The 20,164-nt window shown below is 34.7% G+C and overlaps 1 non-coding gene across 1 annotated transcript; it reads left to right on the top strand.

The window, feature by feature from the left end:
• The first annotated feature begins 16,359 nt into the window (after positions 1-16,359).
• On the top strand, positions 16,360-16,492 carry LOC126002629 (small nucleolar RNA SNORA51). The gene has a single exon (XR_007493311.1). It is a non-coding gene; the product is annotated as a small nucleolar RNA SNORA51 (small nucleolar RNA).
• Positions 16,493-20,164: the final 3,672 nt, after the last annotated feature.

Raw genomic sequence — 20,164 nt, 5'->3', positions numbered from 1 at the left:
TTCCCCCTCTATTTAAGAGGCAGAGCTAGATAAATCAAGTTATGTGGTTTTGTTTGAAGGAAAGAAAAGCAATATAATGGGGTACAAAATAAGAAAAAACAAAACAAAAAAAAACAAAAAAGAAGACAAAAATGCTGAAAATAGGCAGAGACCTAGAGGCTTTCAACCTCAGTTTGAGAGAGGACATGAAAAAGGTAATTGAAACACCACAACAATACAGAAAGAAATATCAAATTAAATATCCAGAGAGCACTATAGCAATAAAGACAAGCACCACACAATAGTCTTGGTTCTGAAATCAAATCATGCTGGAGTGCAAAAGGAAAGAAAGAGAAGATAAAATGAAATAAAATAAAATTGGAGATATCAACTTCAATATCTACACCAAAATAAAGACATCAAAAAATAGATCAATTAATAAATAAATGTGTGGAAAGATGATTATTTTGTGTGTTTTTTTTTCTTTTTCTCCCTGCATAGGCACATTAAGTATTGGGGATATTATAGAGGAAATTCCCTTGTCCTAGGAGTTACAGGGTTTTCCACCCCTGAAGTATACTGTCATGGGATTAACTGTAGACTCCTTGTATAATCATTTACTCTCCCCACGGTTCATTTGTGGTGTATGGAAGACTTCTGCTTCATCTTGGATGGTGAAATCAGACCTCTGTATCTAGAGATCTTGGTGACTGTGCAGCTCAAGGAATGAAGCTTATGATGGAGTCTTTCTTTGGGTTCTAGCAGTTCTGCTTCTTCAGTGTCGTTTTAATCCATCTTCTGTAATTGGTGGTCTTGGTCATTATGTTGCTCCTAGGATGGAGCCTGGAATAAAGTCTTTCGTTCTGTTTCGGAAGACCCATTCAGTTGCGGTTGTCTCTGGAGTTGGAGATCTTGTTTGTTGAACAGATCGTAGACCAAAAGCTAGGATAGAGATTTTTGTTGCTGTTGCTGTTGTTGTTGTTGGTCCCGGGATGCGTACTGTCGAGTCCTGGTTGTAACAACCAGTCATCTGTATATAGCAATCTTGGCTTTTGCTCAGGTCAAAGGGTGACATGTTTTCTGATTTTGTCTTATCATTGGCTGATGGGGAAGGACAACTTGCTCTTAGATCAAGTTGTTCCCATTTCCTCTTTGTCAGGCTATACATTTAGAACTGGCGTATGTTGGTATCAGAGCAGAATTATGAATGCCCTGGAGAGGATTTGGTTCCTGGAGCTGTTGTGGAGATCTCTGTCATTTCTATGTCTGGGATCCAGGAGTCAAGGCTGGATGGTTGGTGTCTAGTTCCCTGGAGTCTAAGTTGGTTCCACATGACATATGTTCAGGGTGGGAGATGTCCCTGTGTTGTAAAAAGTATGAGTTCTTATCCCTAGTAGATAAGAGCTTATTTTTACACGTAAAATTTCCCCTTTGTTTAATATGTCTTTGCAGGAAGAAGTGGTGCAACACTATATTGCTGGTGGATTTTTGGGGGTGAAGAGAGAAAAAAACAGATGCATGCCAAAAACTAAAAATATACATGCTCAAACATATCTAAAGAAAAAAAATTTTTAAATAAGATTAAATAAAATATGTAATTAAAGGTATAAAGTGGGTCCAGGACAGATAGCATGGAAACAAGGCATCTGTCCTTCCTGTAGAAGGACGGTGGCTCAAATTCTGGCATTCCACATGGTTCCCCTTGCCCACCAAGGGCGATCTCCAAGCATAGAGCCAGGAAAACCCTCTGAGCGCTGCCTGGAGTTACCCAAAATAAGCGAAAACAAATCAAATCAAAAAACTAAACCAAAACAAAACAAAAAACCGGACAAGAATAAATAAGAAAATAAGAAAAAAAAAGAAAAAAAAACAAAAAGGGAGGAAGTGAAACAGAAGATTATTTTACATTTGCGGAGAAACAGGGTAAGAGGTAGTGTTATATAGATCTATACTTATGATGAAAGTATAGATTTCCCCATTGTCTTTTTGTTTTGTTTTGTTTTGTTTTTGTGGTTTTTGGATCACACTCAGAAGTGCTCAGGGGTTATTCCTGGCTCCAGGCTCAGAAATTGCTCCTGGCAGGCACGGGGGACCATGTGGGACACCGGGATTTGAACCTATGACCTCCTGCATAAAAGGCAAACGCTTTACCTCCATGCAATCTCTCTGGCCCCTCCCCATTGTCTTTTGAGATTTCCTTGTGAGGTGTGCGGACCAGGCAGGGATGTCTAGGGTAGAGTTCTTGCAGTGGGGGTCCTTTGGAGCTAGTTCTGGTATCAAGCCACATTCCCTGTTAGAGAGAGGTGATTAGGAGGGCCACACTGCATGAGTCAGTTGGGGTGTTGGTTGTATTTTCTTGCTGGGAATGAGGTGAGAGCTGGAGTGGGTGTCTCTTCACTTGGGTAGTGGGTACTGGTTCGTTGGGGTAGGAGGTCGGTCTTGATGCCTAATGGATTAAGAACTGAGGGTGAAGAGTTATAATGTCGTGGGGATATTGGGCATGGGATTGAGGGGTGAAGGGATAGTCAGATTTCTGGAGGAGGAAGAGGGAATAATACATGGAAGGGGTTATATGAGGTATAGGTAGGGGTTGTTTGTGGTTTAGGTTTGTCGCTTAAGGAGGATTCCTATCTCTGTGTGCTCCTGCCCACATATAAACATATAGAAGTTAGCTTAGGTGTATATTAATGTAGAGATGTGGGGATGGCAAGAGGTGCACTGAGTACAGAAATATAGGTAAGTATACTACTTGTAAGGAAAGGAAACTAAAAGATCAGCTTTTGGATTCGTATAGGTTTCATGTCTCAAGTACTGACCACTGCGTTAGTGAGGTCTAACTATATAGGTGTTTGCAGTATTGTCCACAGCACCCTATAATTCAGCTTTCCTTTCCTATAGAGGAGGTAGCTGTGTGGTTTTTATTTGACATAGATTAAATTGATGATAGTAAGGAGGAGAATGTGAAAGAAGAGGGAGACAAGAAGTGAGAGAAGAATAAACAAAACAAAACAAAACAACAATCAAATAACAACAAAAATATAAAGTAATGAGAACAGAGGGTACAAGAGCAAGGGCCTGTTAGTTTGCTTAAACGTGTTCAATACTTAGGCTCTGTAGTAAAAATCTGTATGTCACGGTTGTTATTTCGTTGATATGGCTGATCATGTGCTTCAGGTCCTAAAGGAGGCATAATCTAGAGATAAAGGGTATATTAAGAGTTTTATCCAGCCATTTTCATGATTCAAGCTGTGTATGGTGCCTCATGTGAGTGAGCACTGAGGTACCACTGTAGTATGTTAACCCTTTGTCTCCAGGAACCTCTATGGACAGAAAAACTGAGAGGTTATTTTAAATGTGGTAATGTTAAGGCATTCAAACATAATGTTTTGAAATGTTTCCGTTGGTCTCAGTAATTTCCCATCATAATCTTTACCTGTAATCCTGTATAAGATCCCTAGTAAATTATTATGGGCCTTTGTAGTAAAACGATGATTACATACCTGTTCTCTCTATGCTGCTGTTTCTGCTGTTGCTGGTTTCTTTATGATATATTGTGTAATCGGGTTTTGTGTTGTTTCTCTTTCCTTTGTTTTTGGGCTCTACTCCCCAGTATATTGTGATTCTTACAGTGTTTGAGGTTTCTATCTTGTTACACCCTGTTATATAATCGCGGGGTATTGGTTGTATATCTGGTGTATATTCTAGGTAATTCAGAATAGTGCTATTATTCTGTGTTTATCTTTCGTCTTCTGACTTACTTCATTTAATATAAAATATATTCTAGGTACATCCACGTTGCTGCAAATTCTGTGATTGTATCATTTCTAACTGCCATGTAGTATTCCATTGTGTATAGATACCACATCTTAATGATCCACTCATCTGTTTTTGGACATTGAGTTAGGTTCCAAGACTTGGCTATTATACTGAGTGCTGTGATAAATAGTGGGGTGCACAAGTATTTGGGATGAATGTTCTTCCAACTTGGGGGTAGATACCCAGGAGAGCAATTGCTGGGTCAAATGGCAGCTCAATTCTGAGTTCCTTGAGTACTCTCCAGATTGTTCTCCATAGATCTTGGACTAGGGGGCATTCCCACAAGCAGTGGATGAGAGTGCTTTTCATACCACATCCCTGCCAACACAGATTGTTCCCATTATTTTTGATGTGAGCCATCCTCACTGGTGTAAGGTGGTACCTCATTGTTGTCTTGATTTGGATTTCCCTAATGGTAAGTGAAGGTGAGCATGTTTTTATGTGTTTGTTGGCCATCTTTCGGTCTTCCTCAGAGAAGTGTCTATTTATTTCATCTCCCCATTTTTGTATGGCTTTGTTTGGTTTTGGGAGACTCAGCATTCTGAGTGCTTTGTATATTCTGGTTATCAGCCCTTTATCTGATGTGTTGAGTGTGAAATTTTTTCCCATTCAGTTAGCTGTCTTCTTGTATTAAGTTGGGTTTCCTTCGCCATGCAGAAGCTTCTTAGTTTGATTAATTCCACTTGTTTGTTTGATGTTAGAGTCCTTGCCATTGATGTTCCATCCTCAAAGACTTTTTTAATATATAGGTCTTCTGCCTATTTTTTCCTCACTCAACTTTATAGATTCAAATTTTTATATATTTGATATATTTTATATAGATTTTATAGATTCTAATTTCAAAGTCTTTAATCCATTTTGAGTTGACTTTTGTATAAAGAGTGAGGTATGGGTCAATTTTCAGTTTCTTACAGAGGGTTTTTCAGTTGTACCAACACCATTTGTTGAAGATACTTTCTTTGTCCATTTCAAGTTCTTGGCTCTATTGTCAAATATTAGTTGACTGTATATCTGAGGATTTATGTCTGGAAATTCTGTTCTAACTCACTGGTCTGAGGCTCTGTTTTTGTTTCAGTACAATGCTGTTTTGATCACTATGGCTTTATAGTATAGCTTCAGGTTAGGTAAAGAGATGCCACCCAGCTTCTTGTTTTTCAGTATCTGTTTGAATATCCTGGGTCTTTTGTGGTTCCAGATGAATTTTATGATTGATTGTTCTAAGTCTTGAAAGAATGATGCCTGGATTTGGATAGGTATTGCATTGAATCTATATAGAAGTTTGGGTAGGATAGTCATTTTGATTATGTTGATTCTACCTACCCATGAGCATGGGATGTTCTTCCATTTCCTTAGATCCTCTTCAATTTATTCCTGAAGTGTTTTGAAATTTTCTTGGTATAGGTCCTTCACTTCCCTTGTAAGGTTGATTCCTAGGCACTTAATATTTTTTGGTACTATTTTAAATGGAATTGTATTTTTAATCTCTCTCTCCTCAGCTTCATTATTTGTATAGAGAAACGCTACTGTCTTTTGTGTATTGACTTTGTATTCAGCCACTTTGCTGTAATGGTTAATTGTTTCTAGGAGTTTTACTGTGAAGTCTTTAGGGTTTTCAAGTTTATCATTATATCATCTGCAAAAAGAGATAGTTTGAGTTCCTCTTTCCCAATTTGGATTTCTTTGATTCCCTTCTCTTGTCAGATTGCTACTGCAAGGACTTCTAAGATTATATTGAATAAGAGTTGAGAAAGTGGACAGCCTTGTCTAGTTCCTGACCTTAGTGGAAATGCTTCTAGTTTTTTGCCATTAAGGATAATGTTGGCTGTGGGCTTTTCATAGATAACTGTAAGTATCTTGATGAAGGTTTCTTCTAGCCCTATTTTGCTGAGTGTCTTCAACATGAAAGGGTGTTGGATTTTGTCAAATTCCTTCTCTGCATCGATTGATACGATCATGGGGTTTTTGTCTTTCTTGTGGTTGATGTGATGTATTAGGATGTTAATTGATTTGCGTATGTTGAACCAACCTTGCATTCCTGGTATAAAACCCACTTGGTCATGATGTATGATCATTTGATGAAGTGCTGAATTCAGATTGCTAAGATTATGTTGAGTATCTTTGCATCTATATTCATTAGTGTGATTCGTCTGTAATTTTCTTTCTTGATGGTGTCTTTGTCATCTATGGGAATGAGTGTGATGTTAGCCTCATTAAAGAAGTTGGGGAGGATCCCTGTTTTTTCAATGATTTGGAACAGCCTGTGGAAAAATGGTAGTAAGTCTTCTCGGAATGTTTGATAAAATTCACCTGTAAATCCATTTTGACCAGGACTTTTGTTCTTAGGTAGTTTCTTAATTACATCTTCAATTTCCTTTGAAGTGATTGGTCTGTTTAGGCTTTCTAGGTCCTCCTTTTCCAGTCTCGGAAGATGATAATGTTCCAGGAATCTGTCGATTTCTACTGTGTTCTCTAGCCTAACTGAGTACAGTTTTGCATAATATTATGTCATGATATGTTGTATTTCTTGGAGTCCTGTTGTAATCCCTCCCCTTTCCTTTGTGGTCCTACTGATTTGGATGTTTTCCCTCTTTTTTTTGGTGAGTTTTGCCAGTGGTTTGTCTATCTTGTTTATTTTTCAAAAAAACAAACTCCTGGCCTCATTAATTTTTGTATTGTTTTCTTAGTTTCTATGTTGTTTATTTCTGCTCTGGTTTTTATTATTTCTTGCCTACTAGTGTGGTTGGATTTCTTCTCTGCTGCTGTTGTTCCAATTCCTTGAGGTGATCCTTTAAACTGTTGATTTTGTCATTTTCCTCTTTCTTGACATAGGCCTGTATTGCTATGAGTTTCCCCCTAATTACTGCTTTTGCTGTGTCCCACAAATTTTGACCAGTCGTCTCTTCATTATCGTTTGTCTCAAGAAATATTTTTATTTCTTCCTTGATTTGCTCTTTGATTCAGCTGTTGTTGAGTAGCATGCTGTTTAATCTCCAGGTATTAGTTTTTCTTTATTGCTTCTTCTTGAAGTCAATATTGACCTCTGTTGCATAGTGATCTGATAGGGTGCTTCTAATGATCCTTACATTTGTGGTCTTATATAGGTTAGATTTGTGTCTGAAGACATAATCTATTCTGGAGAAGGTTCCATGAGGGCTTGAGAAGAATGTGTATTCTGTTTTCTGGGGGTGGAGGGTCCTATATAGTATTTTAGACCTAGATCTTCTAATTTTTTATTTAGGGCTCTTATTTTTTTGCTATTTTTCTGTTTGGTGGATCTGTCCAGTGATGACAGTGGGGTATTGAGATCTCCTACTATTATCACATTTCCCTTCATGTGTTTCTCCAGGTTAACAAGCAACTGCCTCACATATTTTGCTGACTATACATTAGGTGCATAGATATTGATCAGGATACCTCTTGATCTATTGTTCCTCTGATTAGTATGTAGTGACCCTCTTTGTCTCTGATCACTTTCTCGAGGTTAAATGGAATTTGATCTGATATAAGAATGGCTGTCCCTGCTCTTTTTTGTTTTCCATTGGCCTGGAAAATTGATTTCCATCCTTTTGTTCTAAGCCTATACCTATTCTGTACTTGTAGGTGTGTTTCTTATAGGCAGAAAAATCTGGTTTATGTTTTCAATCCAGTTCTCTACTATGTGTCTTTTAATGGGAGAGTTTAGTTCGTTAACATTTAGGGAGATTATTGACTGAGAGGACTGTTGTGCAGTTGTGTTGTGTAGGGTGGTTGTGACAATCGATTGTGTAGTTTATCTCTGAGTAGGTCATTTAGGATCAACTTTGTTTTCACAAATAATGCAAGATCGTTTTTGTTTGAGAATGTCTTTAGGCTACCATCCCATATGAATGACAGTTTTGTTGGGTATTGTACCCTAGGCTAGAAATTTCTTTCATTCATCATTTAAATATTTCATTCCACTGTCTTCTTGCTTGAATTGTTTCAAATGGGAGATCTGGTTTGATTTTTATGTCCTTTAGTTTGTACTTGAGGTTCTTATATTCCCTTATTTCTTCAAGCAGTTCATGTTACTTTTTTTTTTTTTTTGCCATTTGGATTACTATATGTCTTGGTGTTGGTTTATTAGGGTCTATTTTATTAGGGACTCTTTTCACTTCCTGGATTTGCAAGGAGTCCTCTTTCCAAAGGGTGGAGAAGTTTTCTGCTATTATTTCCCTATTTGTTCCTCCCCTTTCCCTGTTTCCTCCCCTTCTGATATACCTACAATTTTTAGATTATTTCTTTTGGCTTTGTTCATTAAGTACTGGATTTTTCCTTCCAGTGCTTTGCCTCTTATTCCTTGTTGGTTTCCTGGTCATTTTTGGTTTGTAGTTTTTCTTCGAGTGCTTCTATGTGCTTGTGTGATTCTCCTCGTATGGCTTTTTACGGTGTCTGTTAATTTCTTGAATTCCTTTTGTATGGAGTCTCTCATATTCTGTATCAGATCTTCTTTAATTTGGCTAATTTTTTCTTCTTCCATGGATTTTTTGTACTCGTTGGCTAGAGATTCTCTCATTTTTATTATCATGACTTGCATTTCCTTTCTCATGGCTGCTTTTAAATCTTCATCTGTTGGATCTGTGTGTTTTGGTGGACTTGGGAACTTACTAGGGTTTCACTTCGTGTCTCCAGCTGTTAGGGTCCTCCTCAGTTTACCCATTTTTTTTTTTTTTGCATTTATTGGTGTGGTTGGGAGAGCAGTGCCTTCCGGTTTCAGCCTGCTTTTGCTCCCTGAGGTGTGGGGCTGGATCCCTTCTCTGGATTGCAGCTCTGGGTGGGACTGTAGGTTAAGTTGGCTGAGGTTTGGCCTCTCATGTGTCCTCTAGTGCGAGCCTGGTTAATTGTTCCACCTCTTGCTGCCAGCCAGTGCAGTACCGCTCCTGACCACAATGGTGGAGGGTGCTGTTGAGCCTGGCCCCTTTGCCCTCCTCCCCTATTTGGAAGTCAGCTGAGCTCTGCCTCCTCCAGGCCTCTGATGGAAACCCTTTTTGACTGTAGTTCCTAGCCCGTTCCAGCAGGGGGCACTAGCGACCTCAGAGACATGATCAGGGGAGGGGCGGAGGTGGTGGAAGTTCCCCTACCTTGTGCTGCCCTGGGAAACCTCACAGACCCTTTCTTCTTTTTAAATTGATAATTATCCTCTAGATGGACTCCTCATGGTGTTTTGTTTGTTGGTTGTTCTTTTTCCTAAACAGAACTACACAACTTGAATCATCTTGTTCTGCCTCATAAATTGAGGGGAAAATTGGATGGTACCAGAACCAAACAGTCAAATGAACATTGAGTCAAAATAAAAAATGATCAGACTTAAATACCAAACCCAAAGTCAATGACAACAGAATTGTTACCCAATCGTCAATAAGCTATACATGAAAGGAAACCGTTAATCTAGCAGTCCTGGGGGCAAAGGACAGGCATGCTGGGAATAGGAGTGGAGGGAGGACAACACTGGTGGTAGGAATACCTCTGATTCAATATCACTAAGTACCTTGAATATTAGTGTAAACGATTTGTGATTCATGTTAAACAATAATAATTATTTTAAGAAAAAACGGTTTTGTGCCATGGAAAAATAAAATCAGAACTTTTAAAGTCAGAAAATCAGATAATATATAAAAATAGGATTGCTCATTATTTACCTAATATATATTCACCATATAAAACATTTTATAAATAATATTTGTTTCACATTTTTATTTATGAGAAATAAAAAAAAATGATTTTCTACCCGAGATTGTTATTTGCAAAAGGATTCCTTCATTTTAGAAAAAATGCTCATCTTCAATAATTATGTTTTAAAATAGTTAAGTTTAGTTAAGTTATATCTAGTTGTATATCTAGTTAAGTTATATCTTTTTTTTTTATTTTGGTTTTTCGGGCCACACCCGTTAGATGCTCAGGGGTTACTCCTGGCTACGCGCTCAGAAATTGCCCCTGGCTTGGGGGGACCATATGGGACACCGGGGGATAGAACCGTGGTCCTTTCCTTGGCTAGTGCTTGTAAGGCAGACACCTTACCTCTAGCGCCACCTCGCCGGCCCCAGTTATATCTTTTTTTAATGTTCGTTTTACATAAAGCAAAAATTCTAAATATCAGGGATATTTATAATTCTAAATATCTAATTATTCAGCTGTGGAATCTCTGTGTTCAATCTCTGTTACTAAATACACCACATATCATAGACCCTAGTGTATCGAAAAGTACTAAGTCTCATTGGAAATTCTCATTTATTTAAAAACAAAGCCAAAATATTATCTTCAAAATCCAGTTTCTTATGACCTCATTATTCAAGCCAACAATGCAATTGTTGCATCCTTGTTCTTCCTGCTATAAAAATGATTCTTTTTTGGGGGGAGGGGAGTTGGGCCATACTCGGTGATGCTCAGTGGTTACTCCTGTCTATGCACTCAGAAATCACTCCTGGCTTGGGGGACCATATGCGACGCTGGGGGATCGAACCATTGTCTGTCCTAGGCTAGCCCACACAAGTCAGACACCTTATCGCTTGTGCCAGCGCTCCGGCCTCTAAAAATGTTTCTTGACAAACATCATAGAAGTTTTGAAACCCAGGCAGGAGTGAAGAATTGTTCCTTGCACGAAATTCAGTCCTATTTTGTTTACTCTTTTGGGCCACACCCACAAACACTCCTGGCTCCATGCTCAGAAATCACTATTGGCAGGCTATTTATTCAAATATTATTACTAATAGTAATATTCATTATATCCCTAATGGCACTACTGTTTATTCAAATATTGTAAGTATATAAATTATATAAATCCAATATTTATCTACATATCTCAGACACATATATTTTAGTATATATATATGATTCTTTTTTAGTGCTCACACTTTTAATGCTCAAATATTTTTTGTTAGAAATGTACTACAATGATAATTCTGCTGGTTGAACAAATTTATCTATCAATTGTGATTTCTATACTTTTCCATTATCAATGAGGCAATACATTCTTCACAGATGTAATTCTCCCAGCTTCTTACCAGTTTAAATTTGAAACAAAGTTCTCAACTAACAAACTTCAACCGTGTGATGGGATGGATGGGGCCATGTAACACTTTTCCATTCAGACAAGTATGGGGAAGTTAGCTACAGGTTTAAAGTGAATCATTTGCCAGTGACAGAAATGTAGAACTGGACAAAATTCTGTGGCACACTATTTTACTGAAAAAAAAAAAAAGAGGAAACAAGTATACAGGAAATGTTTCAACAAAAATATATCAGTTGGACAAGACCCATTTCCTTTTTTGGCAGAGCATTTACATGTGGCTTACTCGGGTTTGATGTCCAGCATCCCATATTGTCCCCAAACCCTGCCAGGAGTAATTTCTGAGTGTGGAACCAGGATTCACCCCTGAGCATTGCCATATGTACACCCACTATTTCAACACACACCTAAAAATAAAAAAGTTAAAAATGTAGTCTCTCAATGCTTTTAGAGGGTTAACAAATACCATTTCAAGAGTCCTTCTCAATAAACTGTTACACAACACCACACAGACTCAACCTACAATGACTCAGGTCACTGCTTTCATCTTCCCATCCATCTAATCTTTATCACTTTATTGACTTTCTCCTTTCAAATGTCTTAAAAATTGAATTCCGATTTCTTCCTTAAAGTAAAATTTCTCATAAAGATGTGCAAACAGTAACACAATAGTTGTCTGGGAAGAATTCATTATTGTGCATTATTGAATTCACCATGTAGATGGAAGCATTTTTGGAGGAGACAAGGTCTATTGAATAACCCTGCTGCCATGGTTCCTTAGGGAAGTTTCTAACTAAAAGTTTTATTGCTGGATAACATGTTTTAGTCTGATAATTTTAACAGCATCTCAGTACTTGATAATGATTTTTGTTTGTTATCATGTGTATATAAGTGGCATTTTCAAAAGGCATTGTGTTCACATCACAAAACAAAACAGGATATGTGACTTTGAGAAAAATATAAGTAGCGCATTTTCCTTCAATTTGAAAAAGGCTGTGTTCAGCTCTGTTGAAAACCTGCATATTACACAGTGCATGGCATTTATGCTGAAATCGGTTCTGAGTACTGAAAGAACGGAAGTTGAGTTTTGACAGAATCTTTTGCATTTATTAACTCTTCCTAAAGAAAGGTAATGAAGCAAAAAATAGTCACAAATAATAAGAAACAGTTGAATACACAACAATCTTCACTATCTACTAAACTTTCAACCTTTATCGAAGAAATATGCAGCCCTTTCAATCATCCATAAATATATGTAAATCAGGTTCCCTTTTTTCAAATCTCCTTCCTATTGACCTTCAAATGTCAGATCTTTCTCTTTAACTTTAGATAATGCGTGAAACTTAAGCTTGAACTCAGCATTTGATATTCATTCTGACGTAGCTCTCAGTAAGAACTCATCCAATTTTGATTTACTAAAATTCTATCTCTTAAATAAATTTTATTTGAACTAATTAAATGAATCTATGTAGACTAGTTCATTGATATATTATCGATATAATTTAGAGATAAATCTCTAATATTTGTAGATGTGTTAGTGTCAAAGAATAAAAAGTATTTTCTCCAAAAAAGGTTCGATCAAGCATTATAAAGGCATCAAATGGCTGAACTAAAGGAAATTATAAATATGCTTCTAAAATTTTATTTACTTTTATTTTTGTGTTGGTTTTTCAGTCACACCCAACAGAAGTATTAAGAATAGTTAAAATTCAATGTCTTAAGTGTTTTGAAAACTAGAGTAGAATAGTATTGACTATAATTACTATTATTTAAGCAATTTATCTCTAGGGCTTATCTGCTAGATGCAGGTTAAATCTTAAACATTTAAAAATACTTTAAAATTTCTCTTTTTCCTAATTGAGATCTAACTTATAGTCCTTGGTAAAAACACTTTGTTCTGTTTTTACTATTCTGAATTTTTTTAGATTTGGCTTGTGAGAAATATCATAGTGTGTTTTTAATTTCAAGTTTGATTTTAATTGCTTGCCATTTCATATGACACACTTTCCTTGTTGTAAGAGGCAGGATTTTCATCTTTCCTATGACTGAACATGTCTCTCTTTATATATGTGTATAAGTGTATGTATTCATATGTGAAGTGTAATTATTGTCATTCATTAACCCAGTGATGAACAATTAATTTACATCTATGTCTGACTCTTGTGAGAAGTATTGGAATAAATGAATGCATATATTTCTTAAAGAGCCTGCTTTCATTTTCATCGCACATAAACCTAGAAGTGGTTATTACCTGGAAATTGTTTTATTATATTGACACCTCCATACTGCTGCTGAGTACCAAATTCCTTTTCTACCAACTTTGGACATCAGTTCTAGATCTACACTTGCTTTCCTCTCCAAAACTAATTATAACTTACTATCTGACTTATCATTTTTCATTCCCAAGTAATTTATTTTATTGTTCTTATTTTTATTTGTCATTCATTTGGATATATTTTGTGAGAATGGTCTATGGCTCTTCTGTTCATTTTAATAGCACTTATTGAGTTGAATGTATTATGCCTTTATTTTGAGAATTAACTCTTCTATAAATATATATTACTTGCTAATAGGACCTCCTGTTTATTTTGATATTTTCTCTTATCATCTAAAAGATTTTGTATTTGTGGCTGTTTCAGATTAGTTTCCTTGATAAAAACAAAATGGTTTATTGAAGATAGATATGAGGAAACGTTTATTATTTCTGAGCATATAACTTTTGCAAAAAGGCAATTTTCTGTAATAATTAATGATTAAAAGGGATCCTCAAATTTTTAAAATTGTAAGTGTACATTTTAATATTTGTGTCACAGATATGATTTTATATTCATATGCATTTTAGTAATATATATTAAATTATACAAAATGTATAATATATAATATATAACACATGTGTTAGTAAATAAATATAATACATAAAGTTGCATATTGAATTTATGCTAAAATAACATTCTCATTACATATAATCTACAATATAAAATTACTTTATACTTAAAATTACTGTTGCAATCATTATTAGGTATTATATCATCTAAAATGAAAAGGGAGTACATATTTCCATTTTAAGCTCAACATTATTGGATTAACCTGTGTTTGACAATTTCACTCATACTCAACATTTGCTCCCACACATTCCACTTTTCCCTGGAGTTTGAGATGATTTGAATAAACGTTTTGAATTAAATATAAGTTTGCTCTCAATCTGTTTTGGCCTTCTTTACACCTGCTTGATTGCCCTACTTCAATGCCATGATGTTTTATCTCTTTCTATAAACTTGGATAGAAACTCTATTTTCCCTTCTCTCTTTTTAAAATTTTAATAACTTTATGAAAGCTTATAGGTAGTAATTCATGAGTTTCATGGTATGTTTCAGCAGAGAGCTCTGTCATTTTCAAATTTACAAATATTGTTTTCACTAAGGGCAAGAACAGCTATGTTTATGATGTAGTTCTTGGACTCATATTCAAAATACTCTGAGTCTTTACTGTGTTCATGTATTTAATCAAACCCATTGAGACATGCATATTTATATTTCCCTAAGAGCTCTAATTAGGGAATGACTGAAGACATTTGGTATAAAAAATATGCTCTAAGTATCAAAATTAAGATTTATGGGAATGAGTGAAAATCTCAGTAAATTAGAAAAAATTAGATACTAAAATATATACTTTAAATTAATTTTTGAATATCTAATTATAAAAATGTTGATAAGTTTTAAGAATCTCAAAATAACCATCTGATAGAAAATATTTACGTCACTAGGCAATAACTTTGCTTCACCAAAATTATAAGTGGAAATTATTTTCACACAAATCAAACATAGAAAACTAAGACTGAAAGCCTACACAAATGCTATTGCAGAAAATAAGAACTTAAATTTGGGGGGATCAGAATTATAGCACAGGAGGTAGGGAATTATGATCAACTGGTTTTAAAAAAAGTATGCACAAATGCTATCGCAAAAGTTAAGAATTTAAATTTTGGCAAGGACCAGAGCTATAACAAAGCAGTTAAGGCACTTGCTTTTCATGTGATTGACTGGACTTTACTCCCATATAATCCCCTGAGAACACCAGTAGTGATTCCAGAGCACAATACCAGGAAATACCCTTGAAAACTGGGTGTGTCCCCAAAACTATAATTTGAGGATCTTTTCTATTTATTTACTTTTTCTTTACTTAGACATCCTGTATTCCTGTATAATCTGTGGAAGTAAATAAAAGTTGGCCAAAAAATTCTTAGCATACACACAAAATTTGTAAATCACATATTACACTTATAAAATTATCCAAAGTTACAAACCATTATTTAATAAATAAATAGCTATATAAATAAACTTTCAATATAACAAAATATTATAATTTTTAATTTAAGATGTAAGAGAAATTATATATTTACTTATGAATATATAATGAAAAGTATATTATGTCATTACACCATATTAAACACAAAGTCTATTAGGGAACAATGAATTTTAAAAAAATCAGCTGTCAATATAAGAAATCACAATAAAATATATTTTTATTATAGTTAAATAGGATGTATTACCTTTATTGCAGTAAGATTCCAACTTGAAAGATTTGGGCACTGTTATAAATTAGAAAATTTATGGAAATTTTAGGTCATTTTGGAAATAAAGGAACTGGAAAGGAGTATACAGTTATTATGTGTAGATTTGGACTATTCAGGCATGCAAGATGAGGTTTAGAAATAAGCCTTGGTTAGCAAGCTTTTAATCCTAAAAAGTCAGTTGGTTTAATTAGCTTATAGCCTGGTCTTCCAAGAGCTAGTATTTCCTGGAGCAAACTGTTAAACTTTTTTTGTTCCTTTGCTGAAATAGGAATGTTCTGTGTAGTCATGGGAAAATATACTGTATTTAACCTTAGACACCACTGAAGTACAAATATATCAGTACTTTGAAACCTGAAAGTCTTTATTTTGGTGTGGAGATTACGGTTGATGTCTCCAATATTATTTTATTTTATTTTGTTTTGTCTTTCTCTTTTTTTTTGCACTTGAGTATGATTTGATTTCAGAACCGAGATTATTGTGTGGTGCCTGTCTTTATTGTTGTGGTGCTTATTGGTTATTTAATTCGATATTTTTTTGTGTGTGTGTGTATTGTTGTGGTATTTTAATTACTTTTTTCACATCCTCTCTCAAACTGAGGTTGGAAGCCTCTAGACAGGACTCTGCCTATTTTCAGTATATTTGATTTTTGATTGAGAAGAGGACATATTAGGTGATGGGTATTCCCCTGATTCAATGTGAATATGTACCCAAAATACTACAGTGAAAGATATGTAAGCCATTATGGAAAAAAAATTGTGTTTTTAATCAGAAACTTTCTTTGACTTACATGTATTATTATTATATCAATTATATTATATGTTATGTTATGTCACTATATTATGTTATATTAGTTTACCTCATTATGTTAATCAATTTTGTCCTTTAAATGAATTCTTATTTAAAAAAAAAACAACTTTAGTTTGCCCTGAAGAAAAAAAAATAATAAAATAAATAAAAGATAAAATAAGGCCTCCCAATTCTTACCACAGGCTGTGTTCTTTACACTGGCTGTATAGAAAGAGGAGGTACAGTAAAGGCACCCCATATACACCTCAACACAGGACCCTTGCCGGGTATGTATTGTGAATTGGGGGACAAAAAAAAATAAAAAAAAAAAGAAAGAAACCTGAAAGATAGAACTTCATGCATGATGTTTGGCTTGTATATAACAGGCCTGAGTTCTATCCCTATTACCTTGTAAATTCCTCTGATTTCCACTACATGTGGTCCCAAAACAAAATAATATAAAACTAAACACACACACACACACACATGCACACACACACACACATGCACACACACACACACACAAATATACAGTTTGCAATCAAAAGGTTTTTGGAAGTATGTTTCACAAATATTTGAAAAATAAAAATAGAGAAAGTTATAGCTATTGGCACATTACTCACCAGAGATTAAAGTATTTTAGAATTTTTTATTTTTATATTTCTCTTGGTTCTTTTTGGCATGTCTTAAGAACAATTAAGCCCTTATAATCATAAAGATAATATCATACTTATGAAAATATATATGCCCAATACTCTAAATTTATAGTCTCAATGTAAATTTAGATTTTTCCTAGTGGACTAAGTAGGAATTTAAAACTGTTATAATTCTATGGTAATAGGTTCAGGATTCTTTTTATTGTATATATTAAGTTGATTAATTTTAGAGTATTTTGTTTCAAATAGTTTATCCATTTATGAGAACAATTTGATTTAATTTAGTGTTTAAAACAACTAAGAATATCCTTATGTTCAGGTATTTTTTAGGAATTTCATTTTAGTAACTAAAAATTATTCTTCTAATATTCATAGATTAGTAAATAGAAAAATACAGGAATATATTAAGGAGATACTCAAAGGTTCATCTGTGTTTGGCAACAGCAGAAAAGTAATTCACTGGTAAGAAAAAGTAGATTAAGAATTAGTAAAAGCAGAGGTGGAGCAATGCACAGTGGAGAAGGCACTTTGCCTTGAATATAATTGACCTGGGACTGATTCCCTGAGCTCATCTGAACTGATCCCTGAATCACATCAGGATTCAGGGAGCCAGAAGTAAGCCACATGCACTGCTGGTTGTAACACAAAAATTAAAAACAAAGCAAACACACAAGGATCATCAGTGCAGAATTTGCATTGCAATTTATCTGTCATAGAAGCACATTTGCTAAATTTATTTCAACAATTAGCTTTTTACTTAACAAAATTGGAGATCCTGGGAGCACTCCTGTTAATAGTTGGCCAACTAAATGGTTCAATATTAGATACGATGGATTCAGAACCGCTCAGGCCCTTTGTCACCAAGGACCACAAGGGCTACTCCTATGTTGTTCAGGGGATTCAGGACTTTATACAGTGGTATTCTGTGGTCAGGTGATTGAGTGGTTTGAATTGGATCCTATTGTATACAAGAAATGTTCTGAGCACCCAGCTTTCTCCAGGGCCCATTGATTTTAATCTTGAGGAATCATATTGTTATGTATAATTCCTCTTCCTTAACATTTCTTCCCAAAAGTTGTTCTAATATAATAGAAAATTCAACAAAAATAATTCTTCACCATACATAAAACAATCCCATTTATACAATGGTAAAAGATTTTTTTCAAAAATCACAATAAAAGTCTTTTTAGTTTGTTTGTATTGTTTTGTGGCAACACCCAGGAACACTCAGGGGTTACTTCTGCTTCTGTGCTCAGAAATCACTCCTATTGGGGATGGAGCAATAGCACAGTGTGGATGGCATTTTCCCTGCATGCAGTCAATCTGGGTTTGATCCCCAGCATCCCAAATGGTCCTCTTAACCTGCCACGTTCTGAGAATTCTGAGCTCAGAGCCAGAAGTCAACCATGAGTGCTACTGACTGTGTGTGGCCCAAAAACCAAAACCCTAACCCTGAAAAAAAAATCTCTTCTGGCAGTATCTGGGGACCACATGGGCTGCTAGGGATTGAACCCCTGTCAACTGTATTGTATACAAAGCAAAACCCTACTCGCTGTGCTATAGCTCTGGCCCACAATGAAATTCTAATATCACAATAATAATCTTAGTTTGCATTTCTTAGTTCGGTTTAGGATGCTTCAACCACTTATTCCTAACACACACCAAATGAAACAGAAAATGTTAAGTTTGTTTTATAAATATGGAAACGAATGCATAGAAATCTATGACATTGTTTCAATGCCACACAGTTATTGAGTGTAGAACTACAGCATTAGTCTGCATTTCATAAGCATTGAAGAAGCAGAAATAAAAGTATATGTGTCAGTATTATAGAAATGAGAAAAGAACTGTATCCTTGGCATTTTTTAAATATATCAATAGAAACAGTAAGCACTAGGGGTTTATATATAATAAGCCTGACACTTTTTGATTTTATTTTTATTCCAACTAAGCATCATTATTTTAAGAATTTTATGTAGTAAAAAAAGAAAAGAATATTGTATCATATATATCTTCTGTTTGTTGAAAATAAAGTATAAGATATTTTGTGTCTACAAATAACACAGTTGTTAAGGCATTTTTGCCTTGCATTTGACGGGTTCATGTTCAATCCTCAACACAGAATGGAGTCAAAAATTAATAGATATATTTTATAGTCTTAGATGATTCTCATAAAAATTTCTCACTGATAGTTTTACTTGTACAATAGTATACATGTTATAAATGTACTCAGAATACTCGTTTATAGTTTAGATTCATAAGACACTCTGTTTAAATTTATATTGGAGTAGTAATCACATAAATTGAAATTAAACATCATTTCATTCACCATACTACTGAGTTAAGTTTAATGGCAGTAGAATGAATTTTTATTTATTTATTTTTGGTTTGGGGAAGAAACCACCTGGCACAGGGGTTATTCCTGGATCTGCACTCAAAAATTACTCCTGGCAGTTTAAGGGGACTATATGGATAGGGAAAGTGCTCTACCAACTGGGCTATAGCTACTGCCCCTAAATTTTGATTTTTAAAATCAGAATATAATCTTTTTTAATTAAAAATTATATCCAACAAGAGAAGAATCAAAATATTTTATTTATAGTAAAACATAATTATAAAACTAATAGGAATACATGCTCTGATTATAACAAACATTTATATACAAAACATTTTTATACATTTTAGAATTATTCTATAGACCCTGTGAGTTATATATATTTAGCTTACTAAATATACCTAACTGCCATAGAAGTTGGCTTATTTATTAATACATATAAGCACTACAGGAAATATGATTATTTGGATTACCTTCTTTCTCCACTGTACATTTAAGTTTTACAAATCTAAACAGCATTTTTAGTAATCCTGTTTAATAATCAGCATTCATTGATCCTGGGGATTTATGTTTGCTAGTTTTGAAGCATTTGAGTTGCACATCATCAATGGTTTTGAGACTTGTTCCCATGTATACATGTAGATCTGGTACATAGTAGTATCATACAATGAATAAAAACCCACAAATACTGAACCACTAAACTACAAGCACTAAAGGCATGTTTCTAAGTGAAAGTGAGCAAGCTGTTAATGGAGCATGGTAAATTATTAAATTATGTTATGTTTTTGTAAAGGCAAAGTAATGTTTAGAGAGCAAAAAATGTAATGATTGCTAGAGATTGGCAAAGGGATGAGTAGGTGAAGCCTAATAGAGTCCAGGGATTTTAAAAACAATTTTCTACAATATAACAATAACAAATTTATGGTAATCAGTTGGTAAATACCAAAGAGTTAAACAACACAATAGTTAACCCTAATGGAACTCATAATTTTTAA

This window comes from Suncus etruscus, chromosome 2, assembly GCF_024139225.1.
Source record: "Suncus etruscus isolate mSunEtr1 chromosome 2, mSunEtr1.pri.cur, whole genome shotgun sequence".
Taxonomy (NCBI): domain Eukaryota; kingdom Metazoa; phylum Chordata; class Mammalia; order Eulipotyphla; family Soricidae; genus Suncus; species Suncus etruscus.
Note: the sequence above shows the minus strand (reverse complement) of the source record. Positions and strands in the feature narration are given on the sequence as shown.